This window comes from Leptodactylus fuscus, chromosome 3 (assembly GCF_031893055.1).
Source record: "Leptodactylus fuscus isolate aLepFus1 chromosome 3, aLepFus1.hap2, whole genome shotgun sequence".
In the NCBI taxonomy this organism is placed as follows: Eukaryota; Metazoa; Chordata; class Amphibia; order Anura; family Leptodactylidae; genus Leptodactylus; species Leptodactylus fuscus.
The window spans coordinates 3,092,147-3,103,522 of NC_134267.1; positions in this window are offsets into that span (position 1 = coordinate 3,092,147).

Sequence of the window (11,376 nt, forward strand, 5' to 3'; positions counted from 1 at the left end):
GAGCATAATAAATAAATAAAATATATAATGTGATACACTGTATATAATGTGATACACTGTATATAATGTGATGCACTGTATATAATGTGATACACTGTATATAATGTGATGTGCACTATGAATGGATGTAATATTGGCGGTGCAGGCTGCATTGCTGAGCTGTGTCCCTAGTAGGTTAGGTAATATTAAGCCCATTCACAGTACATATTATATAGTCATTTCCACATAGGGTGTATATCCTACAGCATGCATATATTATTCTCACCACAGTATACTGAACATTACACATACATTACCAACATGTCACATCAGTATAAGGCAGACAGGAACAATTCTCTTCCAATAACATTGCTAATATGGATTGTACTGCCGCCATAACAGGGTCACGGGGAACCTACACAACTGCAGATTTAGTGCAAAGGATAATTTGTGTAACATAGAGTATGCAGGGGCGCAACTACAGACAACCATTAGCCGTGTCCTATTCACAGAGTTTACACTTTCCTTATCTGCACCCAGGCCGCCATGGAGACTTGTCGGGGCCCCCACACTGTAGTTGTTCCCTTCTTGTGCACAGACTCCCCCACAGAATCTCTCCTTAACTATTTGCTGCTCACAACTAATATTTTGCCATTAAAGGGACATGTTCTCCTTTCTGACAGTGTCAGGCTGTGTATCATAAATCTCCTTACTGAGCAGCACCAGAGGGCAGGAGGAATAGATTCACCATACACAGATTGCCGGCCATGAAAGCAAATTGGAAGGAGATCAGAGAAGTTTAGCCAGTAGTGGTGTACTGACAGTGACCTGTGGGGGCCTTGTGCCCATCTGCGCCTTGTTTTGTGAAGTCAGATCTAAGGTATTTGGTATCTTTTTTTTTCCTTGATGGGGAGTTCAGAAGGGATAACCATAGGCTGCCATTATAGTTTCCTATAGGGTTGTCCTAATTGACATGTATATGAGTGTATAAGGGTAACAGGGGATAAAGATTTTATACTTTAATGCTTCCATTTTAGGACACGCACCGTCTCTGACAACTAACGCCTTTGTTTACCTTTGTACCTTTTGCTTTTGTCAGCTGTCGCATTCTTCAGCGCCGTCTTACACATAAACTTGTCTTGCTTGCTTTTTTATAAGGATGCTGACATAATGGTATCTAGAGAACACCCCACATACATTCCCACCCTACTGATAATTAACTCCGCAATGTCTGTATAATGACGTACTTAGCATAGCCCCTGTAGGCAGGGATGGTTAGCTGCACGCCTAGTTTCTTGCAAAGCCTGCTGGACTTCCCCAGCAGTGAACAGGTTAATGTAGCATCAAGATCACGGCATTCTTTAAGGTATGGCAAGACTTTCCATTTTTATGTACAGCATTGGGCAACCCTGCCTAAGCAAAACAGTGGTGTGTACGTGTACTTAGCGTATGTGACTACCCATGCCCAATTATATTATTAGGACTGTCATTTTGCAGCAGTCTTTGGCTTACCTCCAAAAACTTCTAATTGTTATATAAAACCAAAACACTTAAACTTATATAAACCAGTCACAAAACTCGCCCCGGCTAGTAACACGTAGGCTAAAATAGCTCGTAGAACAGAAGATCTGGAACCATTTAACGTAACAATGCAGAAGAAACTTTACTGACACGAATACGTAATAGAAAGAGAACACAAGTAAGAACCCATTTTATTGCTACTGTTCACACCGGAGTCTCAGGTTATAGTCACACAGGTAATAAAGACGGGAGGAATATTTGCTGTAGATAGAAGTTGGATCTATGGCCATATCTCTGGATTGTATCAAGGTCTTCCCTATAAACATCTGACTTATTTACATCAAGGCAACCACAATTTGCTAAATCTGGACCATTGGCCTCAGTTACAGTCTTACACATTCTCTCTGTTCTCTGTATCTTCTCTTCTCCCAGGTTCATTCCCCTTCTTCTCTCTACCAGAAATATCAGCTACATGCAATTTTCTCATACACATTGCTTTGCTTTGGTGCAATAGACATTGCCTAAGGATAAGACCTAAGATATTTCCTAGGAAAATGGCTGCAAGTTTTTAGCATTCAGAAGAAAATAATGTAATTATTATTATTACTGCCATGTCTGAATAGAGCAGTATAGGGCAAAAATACAGGGACGCTTGGAGTAATTCGGGACGCCTGGAGAGGGGTTAGGCTATCAGTGAATCCTTTAATCCCTTTAATAAAATGGATTACATTAAAGCAAGACACAGAACCCTCACCAGGAACACAGTAGACACAACTACCAATTACCGTACTATAATATACACGACGGGGCATAACTAGAGATGAGCGAGTAGTATTCATTCAAATATCGAATACCATTATAGTCTATGGGAAAAAAACGGGAACCAAAGTTCGACACATTGGATCCTCCAAGTTCCAGAAGTAGCAGGACGAGGAGCACGAGGAGGTTTTAGAATTGAATTCAATGGAATTTTCCTGTGTGGTATTCGACCGATACGAGTATTCGCTCATCTCTATGCATAACCATCCACCTCTGTATTCTGATATTTAACACATTGAGTATTCCGATGCCAACCCCATAGGATTGCTAAATGAAGTGCAGAATAAAGCAGATTCCGACCAATGTTAAAGTGAACTTTTTCTCTTTTAATGAATCCATCGTACAGGCGAAGGGAACAGACTTTACAATATACTGTATTTCAATAAAGAAAAGTATTACTTTTTTGTTCCATCTTTACTTCTTATCTGAGTGATGTTACAATGAAGTCTATGGAGAGGGGAGAAGGAGAGACACAGATTATATGAATAATTACTGTCAGGAGTATAGTATAGGATAGTAATTCATGATCTCACAGCTGTCTTGTGAAAGAAAACTGTCTCTCTGCAGCGCGGCTGTCTCTCTGCTTTCAGCAACTCTCTTTTTCCTCCCATCTCCATATACTTCTATTGTACAGATTAGATCAGTGGCGAAAGGAGGCAAGTACGGTAAGTGAAGATGCAGGCACTTTTCTTTAATAAACTATGTTATGAAGTTTGTTATCTTCACCTGCTCTATGGATTTATGATAAAAAATAAAAGTTTAGTTCCCCTTTAAGTATTTTATAGCAGGCGAGTCTCCTGTTCTGTTACAAAGTTACTGTAAGGACTACACAGGTAGTATAGGGACCCTGAGCAAAGTGATTGTGGGGATCTGAATGTGTCATGGCAGATGGGCTGATATAATGTGATTAATATGTGTGCTAAGAACCTCACGTGTAGCGCATAGTATATATGGCAGTCATGTCCTCTAATATGAGGACAGTAAGAGGATTTCCAAACATCTTAGAGTCGCTGTGTTTGGTATGCATTGCAGGGACAGGTTTATTTCAGTGTATAAGGCTAAGGCTACACCTAGATACCACTCATTGCAAAGAAATCACTCAAATTGTTGTATAGGAATGTGTGAGTAGCTTGAAAACTCCTCAAAATTGCTGCAGTTCAGTGAGTCACTCGGGAATCCCTTTATAGCTGCGACATGCTGGGATGTCATAGAATAGAATCCGTAGAATAGAATCGTATGGAAATAGATTGGAAAATTGTTACATTTTGTATCCTCTATATAATAAAGTATTACTACAGAGATTCCGGGGGGCAGTTCTAGTCCCGGGACAATCTCTTTTTATTTGCATTAAGTTACAGAATAAAACTCAAGTCAACTGGAAATTCCAAATCCTGTGAATAATATTTATTAGAAAGGGAACCTAAGAGGTCAACGATTGCTGCCAAACCAATACTAGTGCTGTTTAGGGGCTTTTAATAAGACATAGAAAAAAACATATTTCTGTGGCCGCAAAGCAGTCTATGTATATGCAAATCAGCCTGCAAGTGCTCAGGGGGCGGACCCAATTTGCCAGACTAGCCTATAGACAATTGAAGTTCTATGGCACTACTCTGGAGGTGTTATCTAATGCAATCCCTTTAATTGTAACGGGCACTTTTATCCTCTGCCTGCATTATAGCTGTCTTTATGCTAATGTAGCAATACAGGCTCCGCCTCCAGTGCACTTGAAGAGTAATTTGCATCGCCATAAAAATGATTAGTTTTTCATTGCTTTATCAGTTTGTCGCCAGACAAGGACGTTTCTTATTGAAGACCCCTACATGGAGCCATTATTGGTTTGGGAAGCATTTTAGACCTGAATGAGGCCCGTTAAGCAATCCCCATGTAGTGCTACAAAGTTTTGCATGATCGCTCTTATGGGGTCAGTGCTAGACTGTGGTGGTCTCTTTTATTATAACTATACAGACTTTACATTTTCAATCCTGATAGTTTAGTGCACTTATAATACAATAGTACATGTTACAGCTTCAGCCCCTTCTCCGCAGGCTCTTTCCTTCTTGCCAGTGTCCTATGTATGCCCGCCACCCTTCCTGCACATGTCTATGGGTCAGACTATGAACCCCCTCCAATGTGCTATTTTCTGCTGCTCTGTGAGTGATTTCACCTTCCTCCTGTCCACACGACATAAGGTCTTATTTTGGGTCTTTGTGTGCCTGAGAATGTTTACTGGCTTCTAAGATATTGTAAGGGTTTGTTCCTATCTCATATCTTATTGATATACCATTGCTTGGTGGGGTTGAAATCGACAAGGGCTGCAGTGCTATTTCTGTAATGTGTCCTGCTTCCCTGCACAGCGGTGGTTTCTCGGTAAAGCTCCTAGCACAGCTGGAAGCCAGAAACAGTGTGCAGGGAAAACTTGGAAGAGGACTAAAGCATCGCTACAGACCCTCATTCCCGAGCAATGTATTGTCAGCAGCAAGGTCGGCATTCTATATATAGGATATAAAATGGTAATAGTCTTACGCTTGTGAGTCCTGTAAACAAATCATTCTTAGGTCAGACTAAGACGCCACGCTGCGGAAAAGCTGCTTTTTTTGTTGCAGATTTTGCATTATTTAGTCAAAGCCAAGAATGGCTTCAAAAGAATGGGAAATATATAGGAATCTCTGAGGGTAAGTTCACACAGAGGAATCCGCGGCAGATTCTGACTTCCATTGTTTCAATAGGAGGCAGAGATCGAAGCAAGAAACTGAAAAAATCAGTGTCCTCCTTGAATCTGATTCAGCTGCGGATTCTGCGGCTTGAGGCTCCTTGGTGATAAGTCTCATTCATCTGCGCCGAATTAGCAGCAAAAAGTCTGTGGCGAAATAACCACGGACAGAAAACAGAATTATAATTCATTTCCCACCGTGTGAACTTGCACTTCTATTTCTCCCTTATGGTAAAGTCACTCCTGGCTGCAAAAACTGCAACAAAATCTGCAACAAGAAAAGCAGCCTTTCCGCAATGTGGGGTCTTAGTCTTATTATATATAAGTGCAGGCTCGGTATGAAATGCTGGAATTCTAGAAAAAGGCAGTCGTGTATGAAATAAGGTCATTGTACATGTAGCTGTAACCCATCATTGCACCATGTTACACTGTATTTATATATGTATATTCACAGGTACAAATGCATCCTGCCTATTAAGTGCTGAACTGTCTGTGGTTGATCCAAGATTAACTTTTTCAAAATTTCATTCCCTGCACTTTCTATGTCCAATTCTGCTCCAGAGTTCTGACATGAGTAAGTTGCAATGTCTGCATTTGACATTATTATTCTGTAATATGACATACAAGTGCTCGGCGCCCTCCCTCTAATACATCTCACAGAGAAATACAACTCAATGAGCAAAAATAACTTCTTACAGTGAATGGAAACATGTGAGCTGCTCATAGGGTGGTGCTTTTATAAGAACAAGATGTAAGCTGCAACGTACAGAACATGCCAAGAGGCTGAGCCTTCATTTTCTCATGGTTTTGGTTAAGGGCTAAGAAAAGCTGTTGGCATTGTGTCCAGGAGTCAGCAAACACTTACTGCCAACTTCCAACTGTTCTAAAAAAAGAGAAAAGAACGCGGTGCAGATTTCCTCTTTGTGTATCGTGAAGGAGAGAGATGATTTGTACCGAGAGGTCTCACGGAACGTTCACGAAAATCATTTTGTAAAAAATCCTCCAAAAAGTTCTGTCTTTATAGTTACAAGTTATGGAACGTCCTTCTCCTGAAATGTTTCCTCCACATCAGCACAAGATCCGGAGCAGTTACTTAATCCAGTGAGTGGGAGGGAGGATGTCACAGGCCGTCCAAAGGCTTCAAACTAACACTTTATGGCAAGTCCACGGTCCACCCCAAACGTGAGGATTTCTATGGTGGAGGGGAGCAGGGAGCAAGGACTGATGGGGTTGGATCACTGATGGTTGTAGGTTTAAAGGGATTCTCCGCCCTGGACATTCATCTCCTGGGTGCACGGATCACAAAGTGTCCCCCTACTGGGATCCCTAGAGATCTGCTGTAATTTGCGGGGGAATCTGACATTAAAGAGGACCTTCTCTACCTCCACAAACTCCAACCCTTTCCATACTTCTATAGGTTCTGCTTTGCTGATTCTGGTGCAGTTGGAATTGTTTCTCTAGCCCCCGCCATTCCTGAGCAATTGTTGCTCTTATTTCCAGCACCCAATATGATAATCAGGTTCTCTGCTGTTGACCTTTGCCCTTCAGAGGAGGAGCCTGGAAGTGATGATCCGGCCCCCGCAGATATCGCCCTGATCTCAGCATCATCCAGTCTGTCTTGGATGACATGAAGAGACGGACAGATTGGACAAGCAACATCCACAGAAGATCTGGGCTTAGTTCTCCAAGATGGCGGCGGGAACAACCTCCCTGCCCAGCATTGCCAAAAACTGTCTGCAAGTACCAAGAAGAAGGCAAAGGGTAACGGTCACACCGAATATTAATGGGTTTTCTCTTTTCTTCTTTCACTTCATTTTATTTAATTGAGAAAAAAATTTAACTATTGACACTTCTACTTTTGGAACCATCTTACTTTGTAGCATTTTTTCTACACCTGCCTAAAACTTTTGCAGAGTATTTTGCATATAGGTAATAAAGGTTAACATGACTCATTCCGCGATAATGGCACGTTATATATAAAAAAAGAATAAAATGTCAGCGCTGCGCTGGTGCCAAAGAACAAAGTGTCTCTATTCCAAGGAGCGATGTTTCAGTCCCATCTGGAACCTTCCTCGATCCTTTCTGTATACATATATATAGGTGTCGCTGATTAGTCATATGTAGATGTGTGATCTGTGTGACCGATCTGGCGTCCTGATGTGTCTGCGCTGTTACTAGGGAGGTCACTTTCTGTTATCATCAGGTCTGATACAAACATCTAGAGTTACTATATAGGACAATGCAGTGGGAAAGGGAGTAGACGGAGCGTTTAGTGTAAGTGAATCCTGTCCATCATTCATGTACATTACAAATCAGATGGTGAACACCCAGGACTCATTACACAGAAGAGATCATCTCGGCAGTTTCACAATTCTCACAACATTGCACAACAATAGAAGTTACAGACTAATATACAGGACGATACCCGAAGCAGAACTGTGGGGTCAATGCTGAGTAATGTGATAGGAATAGACTGTCTGCTACACATTGTACCTGGATAAACACTACGGGCAATGTTCTGTTGGTCATTGGAGCCATTTATTAGCATTTTGGTGCTGAAATTCAGACTATTCGTCCATGCTGATGCTAAGCAGATGGATCTTGTTATAATCTAGTCCATGGTTAAAGGGTTAATCTAGTCAGATCTTTGGCAGTCTATCACACGGGCGCTTCTGTACGAGGACACGTGGCTCTCGGCAATGCTTAAGTGCTAGTCACACGTCATACAGAGTAGGTGGCGGGTTTAGGTATTACAGCATGTCCCGTATACTTCAGGGGTAAACATTACCAGGACTCCAGATCCAGTTATTCTGCAAGAGTCTTGTATGATGGCTGACACAGATCTAATATGGACGACCTATAGCAGCGCTTTCCAAATCGTGCTCCACGAACCAACTACAGGTGCTCTGCGATATGGCGATAATAAATGGTTAACAATAACAAATAGATCAATATGAAGGGTTTCTAAATGAAAATCCTGGTTCCCGTGCACTCCTAATATTCTACCGGCCCAGCACTACGGTCTGTTCGGCGAATATATGAGGCCGGCGGATTAACGCTTCACGGTCGTAGGCGACTCCAAACTGGTCTCAGACCCCCCTTTCCAGCTTAATCCGCTGGTCTTGTATATTCGCCAAACAAACCGTACCTACGGACACAAGTGCTTTAGTCATTGACGCTTGTATAATAGAAAATGTAATACGAAATCCCCCCCCATCGTTAATATTGCTCGTTATCTTTGGTACCTATGTAGGTTTTAGGTAAAATATGTTAAGTGCTCCCTACAGAATTTTTGTCGTGAATAGTGTGCCTCGACTCCAAAAGTTTGGAAAACACTGACCTATAGGATAAGACATTAATATTAGAAACCCCTTTAAAGGGCTGGTGAAATGATAGAACTTCTATCTTATGTAATGGATGACACTATAAGCGAGCCACGCTTCCTACCCTAGAATAATTAGCAAAGTATTATACGAATTGTAGCCAGGCTTTATACCCCCCTCTACTGGCCACATATGGCGCTAACACACAATTTTATTTACAGGGCAACAACTTCTCAAATAAAGGCATCTCTCAATTTCACCCAAACCCGAACCCAATAACGGTCTCTCAGACCTCCTATTCTGGTGGATGCAATAGATTGCACGACTCTCTTTAGGTTAGCAAGAGGATCACAGGGAAACTGAGTAACCCCTGACCTTCAATGTCTGTAAAGCGCTGCGGAATATGATGGCGCTATATAAGTAAGCATAATAATAAATAGACTACAGGACCGAGCTACACAATGAGCTGCATAGACATAGATCTGTGCAGGAGCTGTAAAAGCAATATTATGGGGCAAATATATGCAAAGTGGCCCCATTTTGTTTAGAACATTAAAAATGGCTGCTGAAGTCCACAGGGTTTTATAGAGTTTTCCACACTTGAAATGGTCACTAAATGTTCTGACGACTTTGTCTGATTTAATAGCATGTAATTCTGGACCAATTTATTTTTAATGTTCTCTATTTGAAAAACTCTTCTAAAATTCCTGCCACTATCTGTGTCTTTCCTCGCTAATTTACTGTTCACTCCCTGTTACTAGGGAAAGCCCATCTTTAGGCTGAGTTCAGACTGGGTTTTTTAATCAGGTTTTTGATGCGGATGTCAAAATCCTGACCAAAAAACACCTCCCATTGAAATCAATGGGAGCCGGTCATTTCTTTTTTCTCGCTCGCAGAATAAAGAAGCGACATGCTCTTTCTTCTGGCGGATTCTGCGGCTCAATCAGAATCCCTGCGGACTAGGCCCATTCATTTGTGCCTAGTCCAGAGCGGAGTGGACGGGGTCGCTTTTCAAAGCTTTACTGCTCCGCGCTCCCTGGCTATACGCCGGGGCTCCTCGCTGCACAATCACTGATTGGACTCCATTTATATAGGCTTATACGGCCACAGAACAGACTGCACAGCATAGGTAGCTCAACTTTTGAAACCTCTGGTAACCTTTCATAGAAGTTATCATTTGTTTTAGTAGTGTAGTATACTGTACTAAGCTCATACACGTTTGGTATACTATGTGTAATCCAGACCAGAGGTGATATGTCTAAGGCTGAGTTCACACTAGTGTTACATTCTTTGTAGCGGACTCTGCTGCTGAATCTGCCTAAAATCAGTCGAAAATCCTGATCGGAGAACTTTTCTCTCTGCTGGATTCAGTATAAAATCTGCTTTTTAAGCGGACGGGGTTTTTGTCTTAAACGGACCTGAAAGACGGAAACCTGAACCCTGGTGTGTACCGAGCATTAAATCCATCTCTTGCCATTGGCTGAAGATTATGCGATGGGTTAATTTCCAAGTAAATGAATTGCAGTAATTTCATTCCTTGTCCTCTACCAAACCACAGAAATGTCTCAATGTGTTGTAAATCCCTCAGACAGAGTTATATAGAAACGTTATAAAGATGTATCTACATTCCTAATTGACTACAATGTATCCAGTGCAGACATCTGTAAGGTGCAGTTCACATCTGCAGCAGAGTCTTTGTTGGGGACACAAATCAGCAGAGAAAAGACCTGCAAAGAGAACTTTTTTCTCCACTCATTTTAGCTTTGAAACGGCGGACCCCTTTATAGTCAATGGGGGTCCAGTGGTGTCTGTGTAAGTGGAAGTAGTCACACCATAGATTAGGGTGGAGGGAGATTGGTGCTTCTGTCTACACTGATACAACTGTAACAAAGCCTCAGCTGGGAGAAGTTTGTTGCTGTTTGTGAAAGTTGCTTTTACATTATTTAGTGACCGGTCTCGGTTTATGTAGAGCAAAAACAACTCTTTTACAACGGAAATGTGATTTTCCTGGAGTTTCCATATAAGTTGGACTTTGAAGAAGCCAAAACTATTCTTAGTATCATTTCCTGCTCCGTTATTCAGGACTCCGTTATCTTTAGTTCCAGTTGTTTGTTACATGAGCTTGTCATTCATCTAGTGGAGGAAAAACATGGTACAGACATATAACACGAAGAGAAGAGTCTATACTGAGCCTGAAATACCTGCTCTATACGAGGATATGTGAATAGGTTCTATAGGACCCCCTAGAAAAATAAGATGGACCCTTAGCACCTAGTGACGAGAGGGTGAAATGGCAGCATAAGGCCATGTTCACATCCGCGTCATAGACTCCATCAGGAGACTCCGCTGCAGTGTCCGCCTGACATCGACCGACAAAACAGTCCTGTACATACAACATACAAAACAATGGACACATAGTCAATGGGGGAAGCGGGGCCCTTACAGACAATGCAGACAATGAGTGTCCAGTTGCACTACTTTCTGCCCCTGAGCCACGGCCTGCACCCCCTGCACCCCCACAGTGTTAGCTACACTATTGCGTGCTACTCCCTGTATATACTGTATATACTGTATCTTCAGAGCAGCGCTGCGGTGCCTAGGAGCTGCCATGACACTTAGGCTTGTGCATCTTCTATCCCCAGCTCCCGCAGCACCATAGCGGTACCAGGAGGAGAATAGAATATACAGACAGCCTGCGGACCCCAGCAGCTCCAGTGCCACTATATAATTATTAACCTCAATGGTGTTCACCTGTGGGGAGGGGGGGCACAATTAGGCCACTGTTATAGTAATAACACCCCCATGCAGGTAATAGCATTACTTATGTGGGGCGCTTTATTACCTATCCATCACGCAGAGGCATAACTTGGCCCCTAATGCAGATTTATAATGGGGCAGCTATCTACCTTGTGCCATTTAGAGTAGTGGTATATTCAGGGGCTTACATATAGGGTTTGCAGAGTTGTAGCAGACACTACTAGGCCCTGAGCCCTGAGGGAGCCCCAAAGGTGTCTCTGCCATGTA